Source organism: Condylura cristata, unplaced genomic scaffold, assembly GCF_000260355.1.
Source record: "Condylura cristata isolate star-nosed mole 26May11 unplaced genomic scaffold, ConCri1.0 scaffold00008, whole genome shotgun sequence".
In the NCBI taxonomy this organism is placed as follows: domain Eukaryota; kingdom Metazoa; phylum Chordata; class Mammalia; order Eulipotyphla; family Talpidae; genus Condylura; species Condylura cristata.
Window position 1 is genome coordinate 23,515,299 of NW_004567109.1, and position 19,850 is coordinate 23,535,148.

At 42.2% G+C, this 19,850-nt stretch overlaps 1 protein-coding gene across 5 annotated transcripts in view; it reads left to right on the forward strand.

Annotated features, from left to right (window-relative positions):
• The window catches only part of ST3GAL3 (ST3 beta-galactoside alpha-2,3-sialyltransferase 3), a 144,765-nt gene that overhangs the window by 15,069 nt on the left and 109,846 nt on the right, over nt 1–19,850 (forward strand). The gene's annotated exons all lie outside the window — the stretch shown is intronic.

Here is a 19,850-nt window from a genome sequence, read left to right on the forward strand (position 1 = left end):
ATCTATTACAAGAAAACCCAAACAAATGCTGAAAATCAGTCATCTACACATCTATTTCAAGAAATTAGAAAATGTATAGCAAGTTAAATGCAGAGAAGGAATAAATAATATTTTGTTACAGAAAATAACAAAGCAGTTTAACGAAGAAAAAAAAAGACAAACTTACAGTTTAAAGGATTATTGGAGCCAAAAGTTTGTTTTTCAAAAGAATGATAAAACTAGCCGACCTCTGGCAAGACTGATGTGGAGGGGCTGGGTGGGCGTGGAAGGGGGCACTTGGGCGCACCAGTGCCAGACAGACCAGGCCTGGGCCTTCCAAGATAAAAAGAGGATATTATGAACAATTTATGCCAAACATTTTGAAAAAATGGATCAATTTCTAGAGTAATATAACTAGCCAAAACGGACTCAAGAATTTATGGAAAAACCTTAAAGTTCCATAAACATTAAACTAATGAAATTAATAATTTTGGATTTCAGTGTCAGAAAACATACACACAGACACACACAAAGTAAATTAGTAATTAAAAATCTTTCTACTAAGAAATTTCCATCCCCATATAGCTTCATTGGGGATTTTGTCAAAAGGACAAGTAGCCTCAGACAAACTCTTCCAGGGAACATAAAAAGAGCGACACGCTTCACATGTGTTTTGAGGCTAACCTGTCCTGCCCAGACCCAACCAAGATAACACAAGAAAGGAAAATCGCCGGCCAAACCACGCAAACACTTGTATGTAAAATTCCTGAACCATTTTAGCCAATCCCACAATATATAAAATGATAATATATCATGATCTAGTGGGCTTATCCAAGATTATACACGTTGATTTTACACTAGAGAAAACATCGGTGTCATTCTTCACAGTAATAGGTTGAATAGATTTTAACAGAGTGGAAGATACAGACAAGAGCATCCACTAGAAGCGTGCAGTGAGTAATCACACAGCGTGACTACAAAAGGGCGGAGAGAGGGGTGGTGGCGGGGGAAAGGTGGGGGCCTGGGAGCCACGTCACAGGTGGTTGTGCAGCTCTCAGCTGTATGCACAGATCAGCTAACACAGACAGCAGATTTGGAAAGTATTGACATCTGGAGGGGTGCGACCTCATTATGGCTGGTAATGTGGAACTGGTGACAGACTTAACGAACAGCTACAGCCTGTTCAAAGACCATCTTCATGCGGAAAAAGAAACAAGCTGTCCTGGAAGAAGAGTGTTGAAAATTTCTTGGTTAATACTAAAAACAAAGTATTTGATAAAATCATTGCATTCAATTTAGCCAACATTTTTGAATTCCTGGTGCATGCCAGATACTTTGCCAAGGGCCTAGAATATTAAATCAAATGAAGCTCGATTTCTGAGCTGGAGGGGAGCTCTGAACCCTGATCTCTTGCAGGAAGTGTCCAAAACTTCCTTTCATGGTGTACAAAGCTGTTGATGTTCTGATCTCCCACTGTCTTTGCAGCTTCATCTTCCACAAAAGCAAAGATCACTATCATCTGTTGCCTTTCAATGCTCCCATCCATATCTGCCTTCCCTCTTCCTGCTATTTCTGGTTGCCAAGTCCGCTGGAATTACTTTCGTCCTTTATCCGTTGTCTTACCGCAGGACATTTCTGTCCTTTACTTTCACCTGGCTCTTTCCCTTTGGGCAATACTGGTGCTCACTTGTTTACAAGTGTACAAAAATGTGAGTATATCTTACATTCAAAACCAGTACTTGATTCTGTCTGCAATAAGTAGATTGATGCCTTAGAAAACACTAAAGAGGTTCTTGGAAATTGCTGTGCTTAACCAAATGAGACTGTTGGGTGATATCTTTTTGGAAGCCACTTTTGATTCAATAATCTAAAAATTAGAATTATTTTCAATAAAACTGTGTATGTGCCATTTTAGAATAAACTCTTTTTAGGATAAATGTACTGTCATCATTCAGAGCCAATCTGAGGTGATTTTTATTTTATTTTATTTCATACTTTTCCCTGTGATCTCATTTTCCTAGTTATTTATAATTATTCACATTGGTATATAGATACCATACATTTTAAGAAAAGATTTATTTATTTATGCATACAGAACTGGGGTACAGGCCAGAGGTGTGGGGGAGGGGTGAGAGTATTCACCAGACACAGAGTGGGGAGCAGAACAGGCAGATCTATGAAGTACACTGCTGAGGGGAACAGCGGGCGGGTCAGAAGAGGCCTGCTATGCCATGTGGGTCACCTCCGGGGCAGGCGGGGATCGAACTCATGCTGAAGTGGCTGCGGCTTGCTTGCAGTGCTGCCCTTTAACCCACTTTGCCCACTAAGGAGGGCCGATACCACATATATTATTCACACGGCATTAATAGCCTAAAATTATAAGATCACAGGGCCTTATATAATTAACCATGCATTTAAACACGTATATAGCTTTATTTAAATAACTTCAGCAAGCGGATATACAGTAAAGCAATAAAAAGAGATCTACATCAGAAATACCAGTCTTAAAGCTTTGGCGTGTATCTTCCCAGGTCCTTAGATGCATGTGGTCAGTGCGCGTACATGCACACACACACGACACGCACGTGCATGGACGCACGGGCTGTGTCTTCCGGGCCGAGGTGGTCACAGCTGTGATGCCTATACCATTAACCTGAGGAAGGTGAATTTCCCCAAATGAATGCTTCTTGTGTTTCCTTGATTAAGATGACGCTGGTTTACAACACTGGGTATGGTTTGGGCATAGGTTTGCTCCTCTCAGGTGTATTTTTACCATCACACCCACCACACCCCAGGTCCCATAGTCCTTCACCATAGCCAGTGAGCCTCCTCCTGCTGTATTCCCACCCCACACCTCTCCCCAGCCCCAGCCTCAACTCTGCAGTCATGTTTCTAGAGTTCAGTTTGGTTTAGTTTTGTCAGTTCCTTTGTCTTGCTTGCTTGCTTGTTTCCTCTGTATTCACATATGTGTCTTGTGTTACACAAGACTATCTGTTGCGAAGATGTCTGCTCCTGACTTTGGGACATCAATTTTTCTCTGCTAGGAGCTTGGAAGTTAAGAGAAACAATAAGAAAAGTTGAAAGATTGATTAGAAGCCTGCTGACTTGAAACTGAACACAACCAGCAGAGGAGGCCTGATAATGATGCACAGATTCCCTGAAACACAGAGCCCCTTCTGGCAGAAGCGCCCCTGTGAATTTTTGGAAGGCCGCTATGCTCACCACTATACCACCAACGCCGCCAGGAAAGAACGATTTTTTTTTAAAGATTTATTTATTTATTTATGCATACAGAACTGGAGTACACGCCAGAGGTGCAGGGGTGGTGAGAGGATTCACCAGAGACAGAGTGGGGAGCAGAACAGGCAGATCGACGAAGTACTCTGCTGAGGGGAGCAGCAGGCGGGTCAGGAGAGGTCTGCCGCGCCAGATGGGTCAGCTCCGGGGCAGGCGGGGATCGAACTCATGCTGAAGTGGCTTTGGCTTCTCAGTGCTGTGCTTTAACCCGCTGCGCCACCAGGAAGCGCCCAAAAGATTTTTATCCTAACTCAGCACAGTTGTTTAATAAATTGAATAAAATAGGACACCTTTTTTCCTCTTTTAGCTAATACTACTTCTGTTTATAAATCTTCCAAAAATCTAACTATATTAGTGAATTCTTAACTAGCTTCTGTGTGCTCACCAGTAGGATAAACAGTTGGAGTGCTCTGACTACAGGTTAGTGCCTTCCCCGTGACCTCCAGCTGTAGCTCCACTTGCAACCAACTCAGGTGACTGCAGTTTTGGCTCCTGACTGATATTTGACATGACTTATTTTTTATTTTTTCCCAAGAGTGGAAAGGATCTGGCCCAGCCCCTCCTTTGCCTAAGTGCTGTATCATAGCAGTGACTGCAGGCTTTAAGCTCTGGGCTTCCGTTCTGACCTGTTGCTAATCCTTATCATGGATGTTTCTCCTCAACATTACGTTTTAGGGAAATGACACCAGTAGAAAAGTTGGAAGAATAATGATGTCCAGGTCCCTTTAAACTAGATCCCCCAGTTAACCTCTTTTTGTTCCATCACATTTGTTCCTTCTCTGTAGCTAGCTAGATACTTTGCACATTTTCCAGTACTATTTGAAAGTTAAGTTTCAGTTTCTGTTGTCTTTTAGATTCACAGCAACACTGAGGAAAAAGTACAGAAATTTACCATTAATGAATGCACTGTCCCCTTACACGGACAGCGCCCCCCATTATCAACACCCCCGCCAGGGTGGCTCTTGTTATGGGTGATAAATCTACACTGACACATTATCACGGCAAGGTCCAAGTGTTCCACGTTCCTGGCTTTGGAAACGTGCATGGTGACATGCGTCACCCTTGTCATATCTCACAGAGCAGTGTCTTTGCCCTAACAACCTTTCCACCCCATGTCTTCCTTCCTTGCCATTTGCCCCTGGTGACCACTGGTCTTTCCACCGTGTCCATAGTTTCCCTTTCTCAGAATGTCACGGAGGCAGAATCCTACAGCGGGGGGCCTATTCACAGGGGCTCTTTCCTGCAGTGATACGCGTGTAGGGGTGCGCCAGGTCTTTCTGTGTCTTGATGGCTGATTTCTTTTTAGCACTGAGTAATATTCACTGTCTGGCTGCACCACAGTTTATTTATACATTCACCCACTAAAGCACATCTTGGTTGCTTCCAAGTTGTGGCAATTATGAATAAAGCTGCTATAATCAGCCATATGCTAATTTTTGTGTGGACACGGTTTTCAGTTCCTTTGGGTAAATACCAAAGAATGTGATTGCTGGATTATGTAGTAAGAGCATGTCCAATTTTGTATGAAACTGCCACACCGTCTTCCAAAATAACAGTCATTCTGCATCACCAACAGCAACGCAGGAGACTTCTATCGGCGGTTGGTGCCTCAGGCTTGGCCCCTGAGAGGGCTGTAGTGATAGCTCATTGGTGCGTTCACGTGCAGCTTCCTGTTGACAAGCTGTGGCACATCTTTTACGTGCTTATTTTCTATGTAGGTATCTTGTTGGTGAGCTGTCTATTAAGGCCTTTAGCCATACTTCAGTTGGGTTGTTTGTCTTCTCATTGTTTTAAGAGTCTTTGGATGCATTTTTCTTTTAATTGAGGTAGCGTGGGCTTACAACACTGTATATGTTTTAGAAGTTTAGGTTCTTCAAAGTATGTTGACAACATGCCCACCACCAAAGGCCCAGTAACTTTCTACCACACACAGCCCCAACCCTCTACCCATAGCACCCACTGTGTTCGCCCTCTGGCACCCTCAGTTCTGTAGTCAGGGTGCAAGGGCTTGTTTTGGTGTGGTGATGTCTGTTCCTCAGCTTTGTTTCTTGATATTCCACATATGGGTGAAGCCATCTGGTATTTGTCTTCTGACTCACTTTGTTTAGCATCTTCCCTTCCAGTTATATCCATAGTGCCACAAATGTCGACATGTATTTTATTGCTGAGTAATACTGTGTTGTGTGTGTGCGCACGTGCGTGTGTGCATGTGAATGCGTGTGTAGATGTATGTATGGATGCGTGCTTGGGTTGTTTCTCTATGTTGGCTGTTGTGAATTGTGCTCCAGTGATACATTTTTCTTTTCAAATTAGTGTCTTCATACTTTGGGGTAGATACGTAGAAGTGGAATTGCTGAATCACATGGTAGATCTATTTTTAACCTTTGAGGAGCTTCCATGTTTTTCACAGTTTATATCCACACCAGTAATGTGTGAGGCTCCTTTGCCTGCACTCACCTCTTCCTCCGTAAGAACACTTGCTTCTGGTCTTCCCATGTGGGCCATCCCCCCAGGTGGAGGTGATGGCGCACTGTTTTGGATTGCCTCTCCCTGATGGGAAGGGGTGATGGGCATTTTCCACAGGCCTGTTGGCCAGCCAGGTGTCTTCTCTGGAGGGATTCTGTTCAGACCTTCTGCCCACTTTTTAAATTGACTAATTTTTGTTAGTGAGTTGTAGGAATTTGTTATCTTGAATATTAACCCCTTGCTGGCTATCTGATATGCAGATATTTTCTGCCATGTTTTTTGTGTATTTTGAATAAGTCAGTTGAGTCTTTAACAGATGTGTCCGTTTTTCTAAATTGTGGATTTTCTTCTTTTGTTAAATTGTGTTTATTGAGCTAACATTCATGTACAAGTGGCTTGCCTCTTCATTTCTTCACAAAGCAAAATATTTTACTTTTAATTAAGTCCATCTTATCAGTTCTTTGATGCATCTTTGCTTTGGTGTTCTATTTAAAAAAGCCATCTCCGGGGCCCTCCATGGTGACCAAGCGGGTTAAAGCACTGCACTAAGAAGCTTAGGCCATTTCCGCATGAGTTCGATCCCCGCCTGCCCCGGAGGTGGGAGGTGACCACATGGCGAGGCAGACCTCTCCTGGCCCGCCCGCTGCTCCCCTCAGCAGTGTACTTTGTCGATCTGCCTGTTCTGCTCCCCACTCTGTCTCTGGTGAAGCCTCTCACCGCCCCTGAGCCTCTGGCCTGTACCCCAGTTCTGTATGCATAAATAAATAAATCTTAAAAAAAAAAAAAAGCCATCTCCATACCCAAGGCCACCTAGATTTCCTTCCCACTTCTAAAAATTCTCTAGTTTTATGTTTTACATTTAAGAGTGTGACTCATTTTGAGTTTATTTTTGTGTAAAGATTCTTTCTTTGAATGTAGACGTTCAGTTTTACATGTGGTTGTTAACACCATTGAGGACTATCTTTGCTCCACTATATTGCTGTTGCGCCTCCTTGAAAGAGCAGTGGATTATATTTATGTGAGTCTATTTCTGAGCTCTACTCTGTTCCATTAATTTGTCTATTCTTTTGCCAATAACACACTGTTTTGATTACTGTTGCTTTTTACTACATCTTCAAGTCAGTGAATGCCAGTCTTCCAGTGTTGTTCCTCTCCAATACTGTGTTGGTTGGACATTCTGGGTCTTTTGTTTCTCCATATAAACTTTAGAATCAGTTATTGATATGTAAAAAATGCTGGAATTTTGATTGAGATTGCCTTGAATCTATAGATTGATGCAGAAAGGCCCAATATCTTGATTATATTGAGTCTTTGGGGTGTAGAAGTATCTCTTCATTTATTTAGTTCTTTGATTTTAGTCATCAGAATTTTAAAAATTTTCCTCATAGATCTTGTCTGTAATCTCTTAGATTCATACCTAAGTATTTCATTTTTAGAGGTGCCAGTGTAAGTGGTGTTGTGTTTTACATTTTGAATTCTACTATTCAGCACTGTTTTGTAGGAAAGAGACTAAATTTGCATGTTAGTCTCTGATCCTTCAACCTTGCAATCAGTTATTAGTTCCAGAGTTTTGTTAATTCTTTTGGATTTTCTGTATAGATCATTATGTTGTCTGAACAAAGATGTTTAGTTCTTTCTTCCCTTCAGTAGACCTTCTATTTCCTTTTCTTGTCTTATTTCATAAGCTAGGCCTTTCCTCACAATTTTGAAGAGAAGTGAGTGGGCATAATCTTACCATATTCTTGAACGTAGCAGGAGAGCTGCTAGTTTCTCATGTCAGTTGATGTTAGTAGTAGATTTTTAATAGCTGGTCTTTATGAAACTGAGGACGTTTTGCTCTTTTCCAGTTATTGTGAGGTTTTTGTTGTTGTTGTTATGATACTGGAGTTTGTCAGTGCTGTTTCTACCTTTATGCGTATTGTGTGATTTTTCTCTTTTAATCTGTTGATGTGATGGAATACATTGATTTTTGAGTGTTGATTCAGCCCTGCATAGATGGGATAAATCCTACTGTGTGTGGTATGTAATCATTTTTATACATGCTGGATTTGATTTGCTTTGTGTATGTTTTATTTGCTTATCTATATTTGAATGGTTTTAATTTTTTTTTTATTTTTCTTACATTGTTTTCATTTTGTATAGTATTTGATTTCTTCACTCAGGCCATAGTCCCCATAATTCTCCCACTTCCATAGCACTCATGAACCATCACCATAATCTCTTGTGCTCCTTCCTCCCCTGTTTTGATCTCTTTCACTCCCCCTCTTCTGCTGTGTGCCTCAGATCTATTGTCGGTCTCTACATTTTGTCTTTTTCTTTCTTTACCCTTTGTTCATTTTCCCTATATTCCTTCTGTAAGTGAAATCATTTGATATTTTTCTTTTCCTTTTGACTTATTTTGCTGAGCATAATCCCTTCCAGCTCCATCCATGTTGCTGTGAATGGCATAAATTTATGCTTTTTGATTGCTGAGTAGTATCCCATTGTGTATATATACTTCATCTTTTTTATCTGTTCCTTTGTTTTTGGGCATTTAGGTTGTTTCCATATCTTACCCATTGTAAATAGTGCTGCAATAAACATAGGAGTTGATTTGCTAATATTTTGTCAGGCTTTTGCATCTATGTTTATGAGTGATACTGGATTTTAGTCTTTTTGTAATTCCTTTATCTAGTTTCAGTATTAAATTGAAGCTGATCTAATGAAATGGATTAGGAAGTATTCCCTTTTCTTGTATTTCCTGAAAGAGATGGTTTAATTTTTTGTTAGTACCCACCCATGAATCCATCTGGACCCAGTGCTTTCTGTTTGGGAAGATTATTAATTATTCACTCAATTGCTTTAATACCTACAGACTTATTCAGGTTATTGATTTTTTTTTTTTTTTTTAGTTTTGGCAAATTGTCTTTAAAGAATTGATTCATGTCATCTAGGTTATCAAATTTATGAGCTAGGAGTTGATTATATTATTTCTTCATTTCAAAGTAAGTTTTTGACACATTGCCTTAAATATCTCAGCTTGTATCTTCTAAAAATCTGGATATTTTCCTACATGCCTATAGACACATTATTACACTTAGAAAAATGGCATTCTCATGCAAATGACTGAATAATTAAGGTATTAGTCATAAAGGGGAAAATGTTCTGAGGATCAACATCCTGACCAAGCAAACTAATTTAACATCACCAAAAAGATAGTTTGATATTTATGTTTCCTGATATGATGAGGTAAGAAATACATACCACTTACATAGTTTTTGTGCCAGAGATGTTCAACCTGAATCTGATCGTGGGGAAGTAATTAGACAGATACGCATGGGACATGCTACACTCTATCTGACCTGGACTCTTAAAGAAAAAATAAGGCAGTGATATTGGTAAGAAAATGCTGGAGGAGGGCTATTCCTAATTAAAAGAGGCTAAAGAGACAAAACAGCCAAATGCAGTGGGTGAAATATGATTAGAACCTAGGTATGAGGGGGAAATGGCATAAAAGACATCTGGGAGGCAGCTAAGTCGATTTTAATATGGATTGTATATGATGATATGGAACCTTTGTTGTTCATCTATCAAACAACATTAGTAGTTCTGATTTCCATTTTATCTTGTTTATTTTCTTCTTGTTTCACTGAACAAGTGGAACTGTATGCCTCATAATATATTATACCAAAGAAGCTGCCCTATCCCCTGATGTAGAGTTTTGCAGTGGCTGTTTCCAGAAGACTGCGCCTGGCTGTGTGCATGGGTTTTGTGTAGGTGGCTGAATGCACTCCCCTCTCTGGCGGAGTCAGGATCTTTGCGCTGCTGATGCTGATCGCTATAGAGGCCAAAGAAAGGACTGAGTATGGGAAGGCCCTTAGTGAAGGAACACATTACTGGGCCCTCCCTGGTTGTGCAGTGGATTAAAGCACAGTACTAAGAAGTCTGCAGCCGCTGCAGCAAGAGTTAGATCCCTGCCCAGGGAGGTGACCCATGTGGTTTGGCAGACCTCTCCTAACCCGCCCACTGCTCCCCTCAGCAGTGTATTTCAGTCAGCCTGTTCTGTTCCCCACTCATTCTCTTGAGAGGTATGTGTTCTCTCTCTTTTTAAGATTTATTTATTTATGCAAACAGAACTGGGGTATTAGGCTAGAGGTGCAGGGGTGGTGAGAGGATTCACCAGAGACAGAGTAGGGAGTAGAACAGGCAGATTGACTGAAGTACAATACTGAGGGGAGCTGCGGGCAAGACAGGAGAGGTCTGCTGCACCCTGTGGGTCACCATGTGGGTCACCTCCTGGGCGGGGGATTGAACCAGAGGCTCGGCTAGCTTTGCAGTGCTGTGCTTTAACCTGTTGAGCCACCAGGGAGGGCTCTGTCCCTCTCTTTTTTAATACAAGTATTACAAGGTGATAGGTATATGAAATTTCTCATGACAAAAGAACTTTGTTGAACAACCTTTCATTTTGTTCCTTTTTCTTAACTCAGTTACCTCTTGTGAATGGAATGGCACAATACTTTTTTAATGACAGCTTATTAAGGACATCTTTTTCCCAGATGAAAAAATGTGGCAGAGAACTTAAAAGTCTCTTCCTGTCCAGTGTCTCAACATATGTGAATCTCTGCTGTCACAGAGTCAAATCTTTTTTTATTACTTGGATTTTAAATTCTAGACATCATATCACTTTACCCATAAACACTTTATTGATGTATGATCTCTAACAGATGAGATTTTAAAAATATATTCATCATGTTATTATCTCCTATTAAATAGGATTCCTAAGTATTATCTAATGCCACATCCATATATAGATGTCCCAAATTATTTTAAATACACTTTTTCATAGTTGGAGTTTTAAATCCCTGGGTCTAAACAGGTCTAGTACATTTGGTTATCTTGTCTTTTAATTATCTTTTATTGCAGGTTAATTCTTTCTGGTGGATCATATTTAGATAAGTAGTCACAAAGTGATAGTATTTAGTAGCTCATTGAATAGGATATGATAAAATGTGAGGCATCTCCGTTACCTATAGATACTTCATTGGCACTTTTGGTAGATACATGATATACAGGTGAGTTAATCAGATCAACTAGATTTGAAAACCTAGTCCTACCACTGCAGTTGTAAAATCTTGTCCTTCCTAAAGTTGTGTGTACAGTGTAAAAAGGCAAATATCTAACTCTTGTTACCAATAAAAAAGAACAATAAAATATATATATATATATAAAAAAGAACATAAAGACCTCCCATTTGCTTGATTTTCTACCTCCAGGAGGCATCTATTTCCAGCTGTCATAGACGTGAAGTCCATCCTCCTTACCTCCTAGTGTAGTCAGAACGACATTCAGACTATTTATCATGCCCCATGATTGTGATGTTTTTGTACCGCACGTTTTGTTTTTCTTGAAATCAGTAGTTGTTTTGTTTTGCTTAGTTTTCTATGTAGTTATCATTAATTCGACCCTGAACTCTTTCCCAATTGTATACGTCTCCTTATATGTTCAGACATCTGACATATTAGGTAGTCTGTCAATTCCAATTTCTTGAAGAAATCTTTTTAGGAGTTTTCTGATATGTTCTTGTTGGACTGTCTGTACTCTCTAACCCTGCTGCTGAGCTGTAGTCTTGGAGTCCACCGTTACCATCGTCCTCTTCTGGTATACCTCGTTTCCTGGATCCCTTGGGTTTTGTTTGTTTCATTTTATTCTTCATCTAGTGGAATACATCCCCCACTAACTTCCTGAGAAATGATGCTTTTGAGGTAAATTTTTGAGATTTTGCTTTTGTGAAGATGTCTTCATTCTAAATTACACTGAATGATAGCCTGGCTGGGTATAGAATTCATGGTAGGAAATAATACCTTTCTTCCCTTTTTTTAACTACCTATTATATAACTTTTTATTGTATCTTGCTTTCAAGATGGATACTTTTTGTGTTTTGCCACACACATTTTAATGTTAAAGGTTAAGTTACTTTTTACATGTAAGCAGCATAAATAATTTTTTCCACATGGGATCATTGATTATAAAAAGATGACATACCATATGGCTTAAGTATCCTTTTTAATTGTAAACCTAACAAACTGTCTAGTTACATTTCTGCCCAAAAAAAACACAGAGTAGCAACTGAGTCTCTAGCCAAACATAATCAAAGCTGAGAGGATTAAATATGCAAGAACAAATCCTCAGGTCCAATTAAGGTAGCCCCGTTATACACAGGCTAATTAATACCTGTTGGTATTCCAGGATGCTTAAAGCCATCCTAGTAACTCCATCCATAACATTGACCTTCAATAGAGTTTTTCCAGGCTATTCGTGAGTAAAGAATATACACTTTAAATTCTATTTCAGAAAACTTGTCAAAAGTTGCTTTTATTTACAGTACCAACGTTGAAAGGATCATTAAAGTTAATTGGACAGTAAGTTAGGCAGAATCACTTTATAAAAAGAGAGAAAGCCTGAAAGGTCACTTTCTATAGAGTTCAGTTCACTTTTATTCAGAACAAAGAAAAAGTAACTTGATCATATTAGAAGAAACTCAACTAAGGTCTGGAATTGTCCTCAGACTACAGCAACGAGGACAGTATTCTGCTGTACAATTGAGTTGCTGCTGCATTTGTCTGTTTGTCTAATATTAGCAGCTATAAACAGAAGAATGCAACAAGCACTTGTCAGGTACAGTGTCTTCCTTCTCTGGACATCACTGGCTCTCTTCCTACAGGGCGGGGTTGCTGCTGCTACTTCAGTGAAGTCATTTTGATTTTAATGGTCTTGCTGATTTCCTCAGGAGTTTCCCCCTGATCATACTGTCAGTAGTCCTGTTTGTAACATCAAACAAACCTTTGATGTCTAACTAGGACAAGTTCAAAAAGTTCCTTGGTCAACTTTTAGAAATTCTTGGTCCCAAACAGGGATGATGGCTGTCCACTTTGCTTTGTTCTCATCACCCTCAGGAGGAGGGTAATCCTGCAGGGGTACCGTGCCGAATGACATTCTAAATATTACTGCACTGACTTTGGTAGAGGGACTGATTATCCTTTTCCAAGTCTTCCAACACTGTCTTGATTGTCATAGATTGTTTGGCAATTTCCATATCAATTTCAAATCTCCATCAGAATTCTGACACTTAATTGAAGCATGGTGCTTGGTCTCAAGGTAGTGAACCACAGGCCGATGACAGCTAGATAGCGTCAGCAGAAAAACAGAGAAAGGTGGAGAACAAGGCCACCACCTTCCCTTCAGTTTTTGAGAATACTACCGTACTATATTCTAGGCTTTTAGTGTGTCTGTGGAGGAATTTCATGCCAGTCTTTTTTTTTTTTTTTTTTAATAAAATCTGCTTGTTGTTGCAGCTCTCTTGCTTGCCTGTGATTATGCAGGTATCTGTCTTTTCCCCCTTTTCCTAATAAATCTGTCCAATAAAATTTTTTAAAAAGAATCTTGCTTCATTTTGTTCTTAAACAGTGCTAACTAAAATGTTGCCAAGGCTGGGGGGACAGGTCACGGGGGTGCCCATCCAGGCACTTACCACCACTTAGGCTCAGGGTACAACAATGGGGGTTTGTTAAGAAAAGGGTAAGTGAGGAAACGGAAAGTTTCTAAGGCAACATAGGACCAGCTCTCTTACCTCAGAGAGTGTCCATAGTGTCCATTAGTCCAAACCAAAGGCTGCTTATGCTAGATGATGTTGAGGGCCTGGAGGTGGTGGCACATTGGTAAGTGGTGGACCAGGATCCAACCACAGCAGAAGCTGGAGATGCTCACAGATGGTGCTGCTGAGGTGGAACCATAGCAACCAGCAATACCTGTTAGATGGTTGCACTGGACTCTCCCAGGTGGTGCATGGGTTAGGACGCAGCACTGCAAGCCAGCTGCAGCCCCTTCAGTGTGAGTTCGATCCCTAGCCCCGAGGTGACCACATGGCGCGGCAGACCTCTCCTGACCTGCCCGCTGCACCCCTCAGCAGTGTACTTCGTCGATCTGCCTGTTCTGCTCCCCGCTCTGTCTCTGGTGAATCCTCTCACTGCCCCTGCAACTCTGACTTGTACCCCAGTTCTGGATGAATAAATAAATCTTTAAAAACAAAGTCACCTCCTACTTACTTATTCTTTTGAATATTTTAATGATTTCTCCCTAAGCTTTCCCCTCCACATATATTTTTTTAATCTATGTTGCATTTATTTTTCATTTATTTTGGTCTCTCTTTACATGAGTTGCTTTCTTCTAATGCCCTGTGGTCTTGGCTGGCTTCCTTGGCTGCCAGCCCACATTTAAGGATGTGGTGTCTAGTTTTTAATGTCTTACCCTGCTGCAGTAGTCCCTGGTGCTGTCTTTGGGAATGTCTGTTGTATATTTTAGATAATATTTCAGCTTTCGTCACCATTGGTGTAGGAATCAGATTTCTTGGCTTTGTGGAATTGGTTCCACTTGTTTATTAGCTTTCCCGGTTCCAAATTTTTGTTGCTGGTTTCTCCTCTACCACTTTTGTTGTCTCTGTCTTTATTCTTCTTTATAACAATCTTTCCCCTCCCCTCCCCTCCCCTTCCCTCTTCTTCTCTCCTCACCTCTCCTTACTGGAGTAGAGGTGTTTGTATCACCTAAATCAGGGCTTGACTAACTGGTTCCTGTGCCAAATCCAGCCCACAGCAGGTTTTGGATGTTTTGACTTAAAAATGGTTTTACAGAGCCTCTCTGGTGACACAAGGGGTTATATCTCAGCACTATCAAGCTATAAGCAAACACTGCAGCATGAGTTAGATTCCCGGCCAGGGAGCTGACCCATATGGTGCAGCACAACTCTCCTGTCTTGTCTGCTGCTCCCCGCAGCAGTGTATTTCAGTAGATTTACCTGTTCTGCTCCCCACTCTTGTCTTTGATGAACCCTCTCAACCCCACACCTCTGGCCTATACCCTAGTTCTTGTATGCATAAATAAAATAAAAATAAATCTTAAAAAAATGGTTTTACATGTTTAAAGGATTGTTAGGGAAAATAAAAGAGTGCCACCCCCCCTTCACCCCCAGGAAATGTGACAGTTTATAAGCAGTTCACAGCCCCTGAACCATTTACTGTCTGCTCACTGAAAAAGATTTCTGGTTCTTGACTGAAAGCTAATGTTTTTATTTGGAAGACAAGTCATTCCCTCCCTATTTCACAGCCAATGACTGCATGCTATTTTGTGTGGAAAATAAATCAAGCACCACTTTCTACTTTCCTGTTGCTGCACCAAACCACTGCAGTTTTATGGGTTCCAATACCACTTCTTTAAGTCAAGTTGCAGTGAATGACGCAGGTCATTGAAGATCTTTTCGTTACTAAACTCTTGACTGTTCTATTTTTTCACTTGGCATTTGACCTGACTCCTTTATGGCATTTATATTGTTTGGCTTCCATTCTACCTAATTTACTTAGCTTATTCTTCCTGTGATCACCAGTATTATCCTAATTGCCAAATCCAGAGAATTCTTTTCAAACTTGGCCTTTTTTGGTTACATTTAACATTATTTCTGTCCTTCTATTTCTGGAGTATCTCTACTCTACCATTTTCTCTTGCTCCTCATTACCTCACATCTCGTCAGTTTCCAAATCCTGCCCATTCTTCCTCTGACATTTCATGCCCTCAACCCATTCTCTCCATCAGTCTCATGTTAGACCTTAATCACCTCTTACCTGGTTTACCATACACCCCTCCTGACAAGGTTTAGTCTCCTTATTTCTGTCTTTCATGTTTCCCATTTGGTTTTCCCAAAACAAATGTCTCTCTCTCTCTTTTTTTCTTGTTGCTGCACTCCACAGATTTTGTCACAGGGACAGCAGTGGCAGCGCTGGCCCACCGTCACCTGCTGTTTCTGGCCTGGAGGCGGGATGGGAGGTTTGTGGCCCAGCAGCAGAGCTAGCTGGGCATGGGGAGGCACAACAAAGTATGACCAGGGCTGGGAGCTACTGTCCCAAGGGCCTCCTGGACTGGGGTGCCAAGCAAGCTGAATCCACTGACCCCACACCGCACACTTGGCCTGCCTCAGAGGTCCTCTACTAGCTGCTCTGAGGTGAAGGCATGGGTGACCTCTTTCTGGCCAGGTGGGGGATGAGCCTTCCTGGGTCGGGGGCTCTGGTTCACAAGGTCAGAGAGATCCAGAGTGGCAGTGACAGTGGATCAGAAGATGCTCAGTAGGTAAGGGCCCTGCTCCCAACACCCTTGGGCCCTCGCCTCCGGGTCTCTTGATAGAGCACCTTTCTGACAATCTTAATGTGTTTTTTCTATTCTCTTTCTACTCTCTCAGAGAAATCCAAGTTCCTAACTTGGTATTCAGAACTTGGTATTCACATCTGACCTGTCTGCTTTGCCAGTCTGTTTTTAATCCCTTTCCTGCTTACTCTACCTTCTCCCACTCTTACTCCCCCTTTCGCTTCAGCCAAACCAGTGATGCTGCTGCTGACAGCGATGAACTAAGAATCATCAACGGCAGCATGTACTGAGTGCTCTGTATGAATGAATTAGCCCTCGTAACAGGCCATCAGGTGGGGTCTGTTAGGGATGCACCACCATTGCAAGTAGGAACTCCAGGTCTGTTTTTGAACCACATTCCCCATCATGTTCATGTCAGAGCTCATTTGGCAGCAAAATCTGACCTGAAATGATGTAAATTTATTTATAATCCCACTTAGTGTGAAATCTGTTCATTTTATAGTAGGAACATTCGTATTTAATCATAGGCTGCTGCCTTTAACCTTACTGGGGAGGGGACTCTGGAACCAGGGTTGGTGCAGTATAGAGCCTTCCCTAACATTTTTGACTTCAGATACTTAGAATTTCAAGGGTTTTAGAGTAGACATTTTAGGCTTGCACTGTTTTATAGATAAGAACACCAAGGCTCAGTAGAGTAGGCAGTTTGTTCAGCCATACAGGGGAAGCTCCGCTGGAGCCAGGTGGGACAGGCAGCCTGACTCAGACCCGCATCTCTGGGCCAGGCCCGCCCTGGCCCTTTCGGCCTTGCCGGCTGTTCTGTCAGTATTTGGCCCCTGACCCATTTCCCTTCCAGCCCTACCCACCCTGGCTGAATCCTTTCGATAGGAAACTTAATTCCTTTATCCCCTTGTCCTGAAAATGTCCCACTGCTACCCAGCTCGACCACATCTGCCCCGGTCTCTCAGCTTCTGCTCTAGGTGCAGTGGCTGGCTAATCACAGTGATCTGCCTGTTCCGGGTTGTGCCCTTGTTAGTGCTTGGCAGTGTTGCCTGCTGGTGGTGTTGTTCATGTCCTTTGTCTCCTTTTCCTAAGTCCCTAGAGCCAAAACTTTCTCCTGCCCCTGAAGTTCCAAACCTCATCCCACATCACACTTGTCAGTTTCAGATTATGCCTCATTTCATTTTCATACACAGGTGTGTGTAAGGTGCCACCCCTCTTTCCCCCACCCTCTAGAGGGCAGAGAGGCTACTCCCAGACTTCCTGGTCTCCCTGTGGGTGCTGATCCCCCGGGCGGTGTCCTGCCCCTGATCCACAGCCAAGTGCTTTTTGTCTCCTGGATGACATAGCAGTTTCTTCCTCAATTTCATAGTGACTCACTTTTTAAAAATAGCCTTTGATGTGTCAAAGCCTTTTTCTGAAAGTCTAAACAGATTGTATTGACTAGTTCCCTTTTAGTCACATGCATTTTGACCTCCTGAAAGAAACCCTACTATATTATTAGGTGTGATTTTACCTTCCTGAAACCACACACCCCTCAGTTTTCATGCTTCGGTGCCTTTCTTCAGCTGTTCCCACCCTATCAGCGTAGCCTGTTTTATATGGTCAACTTAAACTAGCTCAAGTATCCCCAGCATGACTTCCCAGTTTCTCCCAGCAAAAGCGCTCCCTCTTGCATCCCAGCTCCCCAAGTCACTTCTCCAGTGGCCTTTCATATGTTTATTTGTGTCTCCCTGTTCTCCTGATGGATCACAAACACTTGCATGTCCAGAACCATATCAAATCCTTTCATACTGCCTTTTGAGCTTTGTAAGAACTCTCTCTGTATTCTATAAGTTAAATTAATGAAATAAATCTGGGGAGAAACTTCTTGGAATCTGTCTACTATATCAAAAAACCTCCACTTACTCATTGACAGCTGAGTTCTGTAATCCGACCATTGTACAGAAATTGTTCCCACCAAAGTTTTAAATGCCTTCCCAGTGAATAATTCTGCTAGATCGTTTCTTGCATAAGCTTTTTTCACCTCTTTACCACATTTGGATACTCCTTGTAGTTAATTCTTTTTTTTTTTTTTAAGATTTATTTATGTATGCATACAGAACTGGGGTACAGGTCAGAGTTGTAGGGGTGGTGAGAGGAGTCACCAGAGACAGAGTGGGGAGCAGAACAGGCAGATTGACAAAGTACACTGCTGAGGGGAGCAGCGGGCAGGTCGGCAGAGATCTGCCACGCTGTGTGGGCCAGCTCCCTGGCAGGGGATCAAAACAATATTGATGTGGCTGCGGCCAGCTTTGTAGTGCTGCACCAGGAAGGAACCCCCTGTAGTTAATCCTTTTTTTTTTTTAAAGATTGATTTATTTATACATACAGAGCTGGGGTACAGGCCAGAGGTCCGAGGGAGACAGAGTGGGGAACAGAACAGGCAGATGTACTGCAATACGCTGCTGAAGGAGCAGCGGGCAGGTCAGGGGAGGTCTGCTGTGCCATGTGGGTCACCTCCCGTCTGGGGAGCCACTGCAGTGGCTGCGGTAGCTTCCTAGTGCTGTGCTTTAATCTGTGCCACCTTGGGGGGGCCCTCCCCTGTAGTTAATTCTTAACCTCTCTCTCTTCCTCTGTCTCCCTGTGCCTCTCTTTTCACTGATATTTTTTTCTACATATCACATCCCCTTAAATTCATGAGCATATTCTATATTCAGACATTTCCCCTCCATCTATCTTCAGAACCTTATTCACTTAGGTTTTGTTTGTTTGGAATTGGGGTTGGAGGAAGAAACTGAGGGGCTAAACTACTAGGGATTCTCCCTCCAGAACGTAAGCAACGAGAAACTAGAACAAGACATAGGTAGCCTTGTGACCATTAATGTATCAGGCTGATGCACCAAGAAATCCTCAAAGTTAGTATGCGAAGGTAAAACCACTTAAGATGATTTATTAAATACATAATCTGAAACATGGAGGGAAAAAAAAAAGAAACCCCCAAAGTTACGGGTAGGGCCTTCCACTTCTAAGTCTCAGGCTCTGTGAGGCGAATGGTGAGGAGACTTGAAGCAGAGCCAGCCTGGCTCAGGTCTGTTTCTCAGAGGGTGCCTGCTCCCGGGCATTTCGCCTTAGCGCTGGGAGGGGAGGAGGCCCGCCACTCGGACTATAGATGGCAAAAGTCACGGAAGGGAGACTCTCGTTCATAGGTCCAGGCCAGTGGGGCTGAGGAGAAACTAAATTCAAAGGTCTGATGGAAAGCTACTCCACAGAGACTGACACTGGTAAGAACATTCTGGGCTTAAAGCAGCTCGTCAAGTTGCCTTGTATGTTCAACGACAGGGTTGTGTCTCCTCACTCCAGTGCTCTGACATCATTGTGGGCACAGGGCTCAGCATTAAGGCCAGCTTATGACATCAGCCCCGTCTCTCCCCCCTCTTCCCCTCCCCCTCTCCTCTCCTCTTTTCCCTCTGTCTTTCTGCTTGCTACCAGTAGCCCCAGTTCCAATTCAAGTTTCCAAAAGGTAGAATCTGTCTGCTTTATAGATGGACGGATGATCTGTCTGTTGATTCCCTTCCCTTGCCTGGTGTGAGGGCCACTCAGCAGGGGAGAGGCAGGGTGAAATGAAGGTCACTCCTAAGAAGAAACACTTTGCATCTATTTGCCTAAGCCCAAAATGTAAACACAGCTTTTCTTTACCATCTGGTAGTCATGTCCCAACAGTCCCTAGTCCTGTAGATTTTTCCTTTTAAACATTTTCTAGCATCCATTCTTTTTTCTCTGTTGCCACTGCCTTGGTTCAGGTCACCATCATCTCTTACCTAGAATGTCGCATTCTGCTCGATATCAGTCTCCCTGCCTTCAGTCTCTCCTTAGTTTTCTTTTTATTCTGTTGTTAGAACAGTAGTCAAAGTTTGTACTTAAAAATATAAATCTAGGGCCCTCCCTGGTGGTGCAGCGGGTTAAAG